Source organism: Phyllostomus hastatus, unplaced genomic scaffold (assembly GCF_019186645.2).
Source record: "Phyllostomus hastatus isolate PE091 unplaced genomic scaffold, TTU_PhHast_1.1 phas_scaffold_555, whole genome shotgun sequence".
Lineage (NCBI taxonomy): Eukaryota > Metazoa > Chordata > Mammalia > Chiroptera > Phyllostomidae > Phyllostomus > Phyllostomus hastatus.
In genome coordinates, this window is record NW_025334036.1 from 3,303,330 (window position 1) to 3,315,317 (window position 11,988).

Below are 11,988 nucleotides of genomic sequence, written 5' to 3' on the forward strand. Positions count from 1 at the left end.
TAGCTAAGAACCACAAGATGGCGCCATTGTCACAAAGTTCTAGCACTTTGAGCCCTCTGTTGGATTTAATACTACAATAGTCTAAGAAAATGTTTAAAAAAGGATTCTTTTGCTTATATGTTTAAGGGTTTAACAAAATTGCACGAGGCCCTAAGATCATGGAAGCTCCAAGAATAGGTGCAGGGAGGAGCAAGTGTAAAACAAATGGAGAAATTGAGAATCAATTTTTCGGTTACCAGTACTCTGCTCGTCATTTGAGGGCTTCAACTTGTGGGAAATTGCTCCTTTTTTTGGAGGGTTAGTTACAGTCACATAATAACTCAGGTGGGTATTTTAAATTACTCACTGGAAAATTTTTCTCACATCTTTCCTTTCAACCAACCTCCCAAAGGTTTCCCTTTTATTTCATGTGCATCCTTGGCGAGTTTTGTTATAAAAACACTAAGGAAAATTCTTACTGTCTCCACTCCTGTTCTGCACTTTGCAGTACCCTTTCTATCCAGTAGAGGGAGGGCTTCCTGCTCACTGTTTCACCTCTCAGAGTGTTTCTTCCTTTGATGGATGATGCATCATTTTTGTCTCTATTCCCCAACAAATGGACACTCGGATCTAATCTGTTACTGTCACAAACAACACGGCAAAGAATAACCTTGTCCAGGTCCCATTTTATACTGGAGGGAAAATTCTCAGAAGCGGGGTTGCTGGATCCAAAGTAAATGCACCTGCAATTTGCAATTTTGACAAAGCTGCCTTTCAAGTGGGTTGCAGGACTTTGCAGCCAGCTGAGGGGGGTGGCAAATGGCAACAGTAGCATGGGGGGGGGGCGCAGGGGATGCTGGTGTTACGGCTGCCTATTTTCCTTCTTGTGAAGGTCACGGCATAAACAATACTATAGCAACCACAACAGACTTGTTTGAGTCACTTATTGTCTTGGTGACATTGTGACATTGTTTACGCAATTTTAAAAAATGGCTGTGTTGCCTTTAGGGCAAGTCCGGAGTCGAGGCACTAGTTGCCAGAGTCCAAGAAAATAGTATTGGGGGGGGGGAGTTGGCGGTAAGTAGAGGCCTGGCTGCCTCATAAAATAGCTGAGGAGCATGTTGTAAACCACAGACTTCGGCAACCACCGAGGCTCGGAGAGCATTTCCTGCTGATTTTTCTTTCTTCCTTTCCTTCCTTCCTTCCTTCCCTCCCAGAACTTTTCAAAATCCCTCTCAGAAAAAATAATCCACATCAGTAAACATCAGAAAAGCCAAGCCCTGGCATTCAAGGGCCTTATCGCTGCCAACTGGCACCTAGGGGGTCTTCACTCTGAACTGCCCCGCGCACAATTCATGACGCAGCCTCTCAGCACGGCCCGGAGGCTCCGGGGAGCCGGCTCCTTCTCGGCCCGGTGCAGCCCGGGAACAGAGGCCAGAGACCCGCCAGCCCGTGTGGCCCAGGCTGGCCAGGCGCTGTGGCCCCAGGGACACGTGTTCTGTGGCCGGCTGTCTTTGGTCCTGGCTGAGACCTCTGAACGATGGCCAGGGCTGGCAGGGACAGCTTGGGAGTATCCGGAGGTGGGAGGGGAGGCTCCCGGCTCTGCAGCAGCTGCTCAGATGCGCGGTGCTCCCCTGGGCGCTGCTGCGTGGAGCCCCGGGCCCAGCTCGCCCGTGGGATGCTGAAGGCGATGACTGTTTATAAAACCCGGCGGCCAGAGGCCGTTTCTAACCTTGGGGCTGCACCTGGTCATTTGCTGGGGCCTGACTGCAGGGGATAGTGTCACCTGTAATTATTTATCTGGAGCCTACAATTCCAGCTCCCTAGTGCCGCGTTCAAGGCTCCCCTGGTGTCCTGCCTCCCCCAAAGATTCTCCCTGGACATGTCCTGCCTCTGACATCTACACTTTCAGTAGTGTCCCTTCGTGCCTACCTACGATGCAGCCGGCTCCCTTCCAGAACCTTCCAATCCCCATCACCCATCAGGACCTGCCCAAGCCCACCTCAGCCATCCTTGGGGTCCCCTCCTCCCTCCTCATCACAACATTTACATTAGTCAGGGGGTCACCAGACACCCTAACTTTGCTGAAATAACGTTGATTCCACGAACTGCATCCTGCTGTCCCCACGCGTCATCAGAATGTTCTAGAAATCGCACAGCTTTGCGACATGCGCTGAATCACGCCCACAATGATCAGGATGAAAATGTGCCGACAGCATCTCAGTCACCAGGGACACAGCTGCTCCCTGTAAGGCCACCGAGGCTGGGTGCGCCTGCCCGGGGCTGAGGTAGTTGGTGGGACGTGGCGCTGGGCACTGAGACAGGGGGCCTGGGCAGCTCGGAGAACCCCGACATCCAGGCCAAACCCCAACCAGTACATCAGAGTCCCTGGGGCCTGAACCCAGACGTGGGCTCCTCGGGGGACACTTGCGCACAGCCCAGGGCTTTGGGGGAGGCCACACAGGAAGAGACTCCCGCAGGGGTGGAGTGGATGCGACCCCCCCCACCCCGGCCCCGCAAACCTCAGTTTCCCCGGCTGTAAAATAGGGACAACCGCAGCACCTCCCACGACGGGCCTGCGAGCCCCGGGCCTCTCCCCCTGCGTTGGGTCTGCGGTGGCAGGGACCCGCAGTCGCCACACCGGCGGCCACCTTTCCGTTGCTGTGGAAGCGTCACTGTAGAGATAGCTGCTTTCCTGTGCAACGAGGGTTCCGTGGGGAGGTCGCCCCCCCCCCCGCCACGCTGCGGGTTTAGCGGGGTGCCCCTCGCCTGGCGCAAGTGCCCACTGACTCGACTCTCGGAGCCAGCGGTCATCGGCCGGCTCGCGGCCCTCCCGCCCCCGCCCCGCCCGGACCCCCGGCTCACCCGCACCCCGCGGGAAGCGCCGCGTCTGAAAAGCCCCAGTCCCCGCTGGGGCTTCCGCGGCGGCTCCCACGCGGGCCTGGCCTCTGCCCCGCAGGGCCCGGAGATCAGCGACGCTCCGGAAGGATCTGGAATCCGGGAGCCGGGTGGGGCGGGGCTCTGAGGGACTCCCCTCCTGCCTCTCCCCTCCCCCCTCTCTCCTACTTCGGGGGCCGGAGGGAGGGGGTAGGCGTTGTCCTCCGAGCCCCGCCCACTGGGCCCTCCGTTTCCCGCCCGGCCCCAGCGATGCCCTCCGGGCGCAAAGGCGTCTCCGGCCTCCCCAGGCGGCTCTGGCTCCTGCAAGGGGGAGGGCGGGTGCCCCCTCTCACTCCAACAGCCCCCTTCCCGCATGGATTGAGATGAGCCCCTGCCCCACCCCCAGTTCCTAGGCTAGACGGAAGGTGGGCGGTTGGGGGTCCCAGGGGTCCCGTGCTGAGGCCCGCAGGGGCTCCGTGGGGGAGGGAGGAGAGGCCAGGCAGGCGCCAGGGAGCTGCCTAGACCGAGGCCACCGCCTCGGGGTCCCGGGGCAGCTGAGGAAGTCACCCATCCTCCCCGAGGGCCCTCGTGGGGGGGGGGGGCTGTCGTGACCCGGCCTTCGATGAGGCTGGCAACCAAGGTCCCCATGGGTTCCCCCACCTTGGGGCCACCACGGTGAGGGCCACCCCGCTTCGCTGAGTGTCCAGGGTGCTGACTGCTCCGTGTTTCCTGCAGGGCGCTGGCAGCGCCCCCCCCACTGTAGGGTGCTCCGAGCTGGGGCGGCCCCCGTGGTTGGAGCCGGAGTCACAGCCTGAAGCTCAGGGTGCGGGGTCCCAGCCACTCCTGCTCTTAGCGACGGGGACGCCTTGGGGATGGGCCTGTGCTCGGCCACGGGTCCCAGGCACCACGGGCAGGCGCCCCGCCTGTGCGGGGCTGGCTTCTCCGAGCAGCGGGCATCCCCCCGCCCGGCGCTCAGCTCCCACGGGGCGGCGACTCCGGGTTCCCGAGGGACCGACGGGGCTCAGGAAGGCCCGCCGTCCCGCATCCCGAGTCCCCCGGACCTTCCAGGGCGCCCGGGTCAGCCCTCCGCAAACTTCCACCGAAAACCCTTTTCCCTCGAACCGCATCAGGCCCGGGCCCGCATTCCATCGGCGGGACCTCGAGGAGGGCAAGCAAGAGCGGGCGGGGGCGCCCCAGGGCCTGCCCGCCCTGCCCCGAGGCCCCCAGCGCAGCCCCGGGTTCCGAGGGGCAGAGCCGAACCCTCTGCCTCGGCGCCGCGGACGCACGGCCTGCTCTCCGAGGCCGCCCAGCGGACAGGCGCCGGGGCTGCAGGCCCCGCGCAGCCGCGTCTCGCCCGGGAGATCCCTCCCCACCGGCCTCCTCCTCCTCCGCGGCCCGCAAACCGCGCTCCGGCCGCCCCCGCCGGAGCCCCGATGCGCGGGTGTTCCCGGTCCCACAGCCGGGGACACTCGGCCTCCTCCCCTCGCGGCCCACCCGTGTCCGCTGGAGGCGCTGACTCCGACTGAACTTGCGGAGACCGAAGACCCTTTGTGAACTGCTTTGGGCAGGGAGATGGGGGAGAGTTGCCTGAATAATACGAGAAGCTGCAACCGCAGTTTTGTGTTTTGTAACGTGTCTGGTGAATATGGAATAAAAACCACTTTATTTTGAAAACCTGCCGTGGGGCCGAGTTGCTCTGGGCTGGACGGGGAGGCCAGGGGCCCGGGCCGGGCCAGGGGGACCTCGCTGTGCTCTCAAGGGCGGCCGGGCCGTCCGGGAGCACCCGGGGCTGCTCCGGCCCTGCTCAGCCCGGCCGGGGCACCGAAAAGCACGGTGTTGGTGTATTTTCTTTTCCAGCCGCAGGAAGCCCAGCCTGTGCTGGGAAGAAGGGGCGAGATCCCCTCCTTCCCCTGCTGTTCCTACCGTGTACGTCTTCCCAAGCCTCTTCCTGCCACCCCTCCAGGCAGGGGCAGAGTCACGAGGGCCGGCCTGGGGCCCGTGCGGGAGCTGGGGCGGGGGCTGCAGCTGTGGCCCCGCTCCCACCCGCCCGCCGCCCAGGGAGTGCCGGGCTGCCAGCTCCTCGCTTGCGGCCTCTTCACACACTCCATGTCCTGTCAGCTGCGTGGCCTGCGCCCGCGCCCTTTTCTCTCTCAAGGCACGTGTCACCACCCCTGGGAAGCCCTCCCTGATTCAGTTTGCTCCCCGCACACACCCGACACTCAGCCCAGGGCATCGTGGCTTTGTCTTATGTCTGCCCCCTCAGTCGACTGAGACCCGACTGAGGACACCCACCCACTTGTGCCCCCAGAACCCGTGCTAGGGCCTCAACGGGCCAGGGCCTCAACGGGCCAGGGCCTGAGGGGGGCGGTGAATGAGCAGGTCCACGTGCCTTCCTCCACGATGGTACTTGTAGTGGCCCAGACTCTCGTAGCTGAGAACTGCCCTCTGTAAGAAGAAGGCGGGTGGGGTGAGGAAGGACCTTAGCTTACAGATTCATGCAATGAGATGCCCGAGTGCAGCTTCAGGTAAGGTTTGATCCAGGGTCTTGGTCTTCATCACTCCATTTTGGCTTTATCACTGGCAGGACTCCCCCTCATGAGGGGAGCTGGAAATGTCCATCCTGCCAGCTAACAAGTCTGTGGAAGGACAGCCCCTCCATTCCCATGGCGTGGCAAGGTGTCCACCCAGACCGGGGGTCCAAAGACAGGATCTGCCCCGGGAAAGGAAATGGTCTGGCCATTCTTGTGAAGCAGGGAGCTGAAGGGGAGGCTGAGGAGGGGAGGAGCTCACTGTGCTACCCCAGATGATTCTGGGCATAAAAAGTCTAATACAATACTTCACACTTCCTTTATTAATCATTTACACATCATCTACTTGCCAAAGAGACCTGAGGCCACAAAATGACTCTGGCCTTGCACCGTACCTCCCCCTGGGTGCCCACAGGGAAGGGCTGGGGCTGAGAGAAGGGCAGTGCCCGGCCGGCTGAGGCCACCGGCCAGGGAGACGTGCTGACCGAGGTGTGCCATCGCCCGCACCGAGATCGCCCTCCTGAACGGGAGGAGGGCACTCTGCTTGGCTTCCCCTCTCCCAGGAAAACCAAGAACACGCAAGGTGGAAGTGTCGCTGTGTCGCTGCTGAGGCCGCCTTCTGCCCATGACCTTCATTTCCCTCCCGCTCACCTCCCTGTGGGGTCGCATGGCTGCGGCCTCCAGGCGAGGCAGACCCCGGTGCCCCGGGCCCCCGGGGAGAAGCACGTGGTTATTATTGTTGCTCTTGTTTCCGCTGCTAATCAGATTATATCTGCACCTACGCGTATCTGTATGTGTGCGTGTGGACATGAAAACTGTAGACACGGGACAGTGAGCTGGGCTCTGGTGCAGGAGAGCCACACCTGGGCCCTGCGACCTGGTGGAAGCCGCACCTGAGTCCACCTCACAGGCTGGGCCACCGCTCCCCGGAGAGGCCAGTGCCCAAGCCCAGGGACAACCAGCGAGCGAGCGAAGAGGCTCTGAATGGAAAGCCCGAGGGACAGAGGGCCTCACACCCCTTGGCGGCCCGTTCCGTGTGAGAGGAGGCTGGGCGGGGCAGCCGGGGACAGAGGCAGGCCCAGCTCTTTCCCCACCGCGGGGGCCTCCCAACTGTCAGTCAGCCGCGGGGGCGGGGTTAGCGCTCCTGACCTGTCCATCACTCTCAGGTCTCAGGTCTGGTCTGGTAGACATTTCTTTATTTTTTTTTCCCCTGAAAAACTAGAGATTTACACCAGTGATAATTTTCTTTTTTTGTATTATTATTTTTATTCAACTGTATTTTCTTGATTATGCTATTACAGCTGTCCCATTTTCCCCCTTCACTCCGCTCCACCCTGCACACCCCCTCCCACCCACATTCCCCCCCTTTCTCGCGCCCGTCCTGCCCGGTCGTGGGCCGTCCCTTTGTCCAGCGTCTCTGCGCCGCCCACACCCCTCGCCCGTTAGGCTGGTAGCCGTCCCGGCGTCACGGCGCTTGCGTCCAGGCGGCCCTCGCTTGACTTACTCGTGGCCGCAGAGCGCAAGGCCCGTGGCGCTGGCACTGCGGAGGCCACAGCGAGGCCGCAAGTGCTCCCTCCCGTGGACAGGTGCGGGCGGTGCAGGAAGGTGTGTTGGGCGCGACAGACCACCTTCACATGACTGTTGTTCCAGTGCACTGTTACAGCTGTACTGCTTCGCAGGTGCTTGTTGTCAGTCTCTCACTGTGTCTAACTGACGCAGCAAACTGTATCATAGGCCTGTGCACACAGGAAAAAACGTCATGCGTGTATATCGTGCGGTGCTGTGCGGTTCCAGGCGCCCCTGGGGGGCTCGGAACGCGTCTCCCACGGACGAGGGGAGACTTGATATCTATCTATCACTTTTATGTAAAAATCACATTTCATTTTTAAAAGCCCTCCACTGTAATATTAGATATAATAGTGTCCAATAGTTACACAAACTTAGAAGTGGCTTCTAAAAAGGAATACCTACCCAGGCTTGATTTAAAGGCGATGGTTATTTTTATTTCATCTTTATTGTGTTTTTCCCCGTTACTGTTTAGTCCCCTTACACCCTCCGCCCCCCAGCAATCACCACACTCTTGTCCATGTCCACAGGTCGTTTTTCCTTTTTGCTTAAAGGTGATGGCTAGTTTTAAACAGCCAACAAACTCCCCGCCTTAGTTCGTCTTCTGCCTTCGTAACCCCAGAAGGCTTCCCTCTCCCGGACCGCGGTGTGAGACATCCTAGAGACGAGCTGGGCGGTCCCCGAGCAGAGGTCCTGAGGGCTCTCTGCCCTGACGGACGGAGAGCAGCGGGAGGGGCGTGGGGCGGCGGGATGGGGGTCCGGTCTCCCCTCTCTGCCCGCCGTGTGAGCTGGCGAACCCCCAGCGGCCGTGCCGCCTCCTGGTTCAGCACGGGGTTGGGGTTCGTACACACGTGGCTTCTGCCCCTCGCTAACTGGGCGACCTCGAACAGGTTACTCATTCCTCGGCCTCAGCCCTCCTGGATGCAATGGGGCGGGAACCACGGTTGCCTCAGAGAGGCTGGGGGGTCCGTGAGTTATGACGAGCACAGAGCACATGCTCAGTCCACACTCCCGGCGACCCCGGGCTTCCCTGTTTGTGCGTTGAGGAGTCAGGAGTACGTGATCTGTAAGCTCAGTTCCAGCACTAACGCCCTCAGGCCCATCTCTACTCCAGTTTTATATGGATAATCACGGGGAGAGGCTACTGTTTCTGTTACTGAGCGACATTCTTCATGCATACACCAGCACCATTCTCAGCTAACTAGAACTTCTCGTGCAGGTTGCCACCTAATAAAGACTGCACCTACAACTTTGGGATTCCGTCTGCCTTCCAGTGCACGGCAGTGTTATTTATGCTAGGTAGGTAAAAATAAAATTAATGTGATATTCCGTCTATTGAACAGATTTAGGGAGTGCCTACTACGTGTCGGGCATGGTTCTAGGTTTGGGGAGTTCGTCAGTGAACGGAACAGACAAAGGTCTCTGCCGTCGTGGGGTTTACCGTCAGTCCGGGGCGATGAGAGAATAAACTGCGTGAGGGAGTTACACAGTGCACTCGAAGCGGTGAGTGCCATGTAATAAACAGGAAACTGGGAGTGGAGCACGTTAAAGGGGAGTTGGAGGGGTGCAATTTTATTTTATGAAGATGTTTATTTTTAGACTTCTGGCCAAGATGGAGGCATACGTGGACACACTGTGCCTCCTCGCACAACCAAAACTGAGGACAACAAAAACTTAGAAACAAAAAAACTGCCAGATCTGACAGAAAAATTGAAGTCTGACAACCATCCATGAAGACTGGTATGAGGGGCGGAGTCGGGGCTGGCAGAGAGGGGTCACGGCAGGAAAAAGTGGTGGCTGGCGGTCCCTGGCTCACAGGTGGCAGCTGGCAGACCCCGGGCAGAGGTGCCGGGAGGCAACAGGCAGACCCAGTGAGGCGGCAAGGCCGCTGGGTGACCGTGGACACACATTCCTGCAAAAACAGGCAGCGAGACAGACCTCGCCACCCAGGGCCCCAAGTGCCAGGAAATAAAGCCTAAAAGCACAGATTGAAAACACCTGTGGGGGTTGAGGTGCCTGGAAAGACTCCCAGCCTCACAGGAGAGTTCGCTGGAGAGACCCACAGGGTCTTAGAATGTGCAAAAGCCCACCCACCCGGGAATCAGCACCAGAAAGGCCCAGTTTGCTTGGGGGAAGTGGCAGAGGTGACTGAAATCCAACTGAGAGTAGATCAAGCGCCATTGTTCCCTCTGGGACCCTGCCCCCACATACAGCGTCACAACCCAGCGATTGGGATGACCCGCCCTGGCAAACACCTAAGGCTCCGCCCCTCATACATAACAGGCTCCACCAGACCCACCCCCCCCAAAAAAAAAAGCTCAAACGGAAGAACAGATCAAAGCCCCAGGACCAATACATCTCAGCGACCAAGAGATAGCCAGCCTATCAGATGCACAGTTCAAAGCACTGGTGATTGGATGCTCACAGAACTGGTTGAATTTGGTTGCAAATTAGATGAACAAATGAAGGCTATGCGAAGTGAAATGAAGGAAAATGTTCCCACCAATAGTGATGGGAAGGAAACTGGGACTCAAATCAATGGAGTGGACCAGAAGGAAGAAAGACAACGAAACAGAAAAGAAGGAAGAAATAAGAATTCAAAAAAATGAGGAGAAGCTTAAGAACCTCCAGGACATCTTTAAACGTTCCAACATCCGAATTATAGGGGTACCAGAAGGAGAAGAGAAAGAGCAACAAATGGAAAAGATATTTGAACAAATAATAAAGGAGAACTTCCCCAATCAGGCAAAGGAAATGGACTTCCAGGAAGTCCAGGAAGCTCAGAGAGTCCCCAAGAAGTTGGACCCAAGGAGGAATACACCAGGGCACACCATAATTACATTGCCAAAGATTAAAATGAAGGAGAGACTTCTAGAAGCAGCAAGAGATAAGGGGACAGTAACCTACAAAGGAGTTCCCATCAGACTGTCAGCTGATTTCTCAAAAGAGACCTTGTAGGCAAGAAGGGGCTGGAAAGAAGTATCCAAGTCATGAAAGGCAAGGACCTACACCCCAGATTGCTCTATCCAGCAAAGCTTTCATTTAGAATGGAAGGGCAGATAAAGTGCTTCTCAGATAAGGTCAAGTGAAAGGAGTTCATCATCACCAAGCCCTTATTATATGAAATGTTAAAGGGACTTATCTAAGAAAAAGAAGATAAAAAATATGAACAGTAAAAAGACAGCAAACTCACAATTATTAACAACCACGCCTAAAACAAAAAGAAAACTAAACTAAGCAATCAACTAGAAAAGAAACAGAACCACAGAAATGGAGATCACAAGGAGGGTTAGCAACAGGGGAGTGGGAGGAGAGAGGGGGAAAAGGTACAGAGAATAAGTAGCATGGACGGTAGGTAAAGAATAGACAGGGGGAGGGCAAGAATAGTACAGGAAATGTAGAAGCTAAAGAACTCACAAGTATGACACATGGACATGAACTAAAGGGGGGAATGTGGGTGGGAGGGGTGTGCAGGGTGGAGGGGAGTGAAGGGGGAAAGGGACAACTGTAATAGCATAATCAATAAAATATGTTTTTTAAAATTTTTCAAAAAAAGATTAAGATTTCTATTTCTAGAGGGGAAGGGAGAGTGAAAGAGGGATAGAAACATGCATGTGTGGCCTCGTGCACACCCCCTACCGCTGGCCCAGCCTGCAGCCCAGAAATGGGCCCTGACTGGGGATTGAACCAGCTACCGCTTGGCTTGCAGGCCAGCACTCAGTCCACTGAGCCACACCAGCCAGGGCTGGAAGGGGGTGGTTTTCGGCAGGCCTTGTTGAAAGGCAGTATTTGCGCCCAGGCCTCACGGAAGCGGCAGGGAGCGGGCGTTCCCGATAGAGGCCGTGGGCTGGGTGTGCGTCTGCCAGGTCTGAGCAGCCGCAGCAAGCCCGCGTCTGCGCGTCTCCGCAGTAGCGGTTGTCGTAGACACACAGGCCCGTCGGAGTTGGTGCCGCCGAAGGAATGTAGTTAGTGCCCCTCCGCAGGTCCTTGGGCAGGAGGCGGTGGGTCCCCGGCAGCAGCCAGTGCGGGGATGGCCACCGTGGTTCTCACGCCTCCTTTCCCCCCATCTCTGCTCCGCTCCCTGCAGCGCCTCCCGGTCCAGAGTGGGTCCAGCAGGAGCTCGGCCGCACCGCGCCCTGGACCCCGGCGGTCACCGAGAGCTGGTTTCCCTGCTCCAACCTGAGTGGCGCCAGTTCCAGCCTGATGGAGTCGTTTTGGTAAGACCTGTTCTGCTTCTCTGGGTGTTGACAACTCAGACCAGAGCTGGGTGTGTGTGTGTGTGTGTGTGTGCGCGCGCGCAAGCACTTTAACAGACCACAGTTCATGAGTATAGTTCAATAACACGAAAAATGAATTACGTGACTGTGTGTGGTACCAGGCAGGTACCAGACTCACGGCTCCAGAAACTATGTAAATGTCCAACCACCACGGCGCACCCCTGAGACGGACATGAAATAACACTGAATGTCAACTGTAATTTTTAAAAAATCTGAAAAAGCAAATTTAAAACCAGTAGGATCATGTTAGAAACCACTTCTACTGAAATTAAATGATTTTCAAAGTTAAATAAGTAAATTTAAAAAACACACACACACTACAAAAGCAGAGTGTTGTTCAGTGGGTGTTGTTGCTTCCAGCGCGGAAAGCGGCCTTGCGGGGGAGAGCGTGGCCTTCGCGTGGACCGCCTGCAGCCCCAGCCCCGTTGTCCTTGGCTGCGTCCTCAGTCCCCGCCTGTGCGTCCGCCTTTTTCTAGATGAGGACACAGACGTGTTTCCCCAACCGACGAGGACTGTCATTTCAGCGCTGCCGCCAGGCGACGCCCCATGAGCAGAACCTGCTCGCGGAGGAAGCTGATCAGCTAGTGAGGAGGGACGGGACGGGGACCGACAGCCACAGGCACTCCTGCTCCCCCTGCCGCGGCTGGCGGGTGCTGCACCTCAGGGGCAGCCTGGAGCCAGGCGCGGCCCTGCAAGACCAGGGTCCCATTCCAGCCCCCACCCCCGCCCCCGCCGACCGTGACCGTGGCAGGTCAGGACAA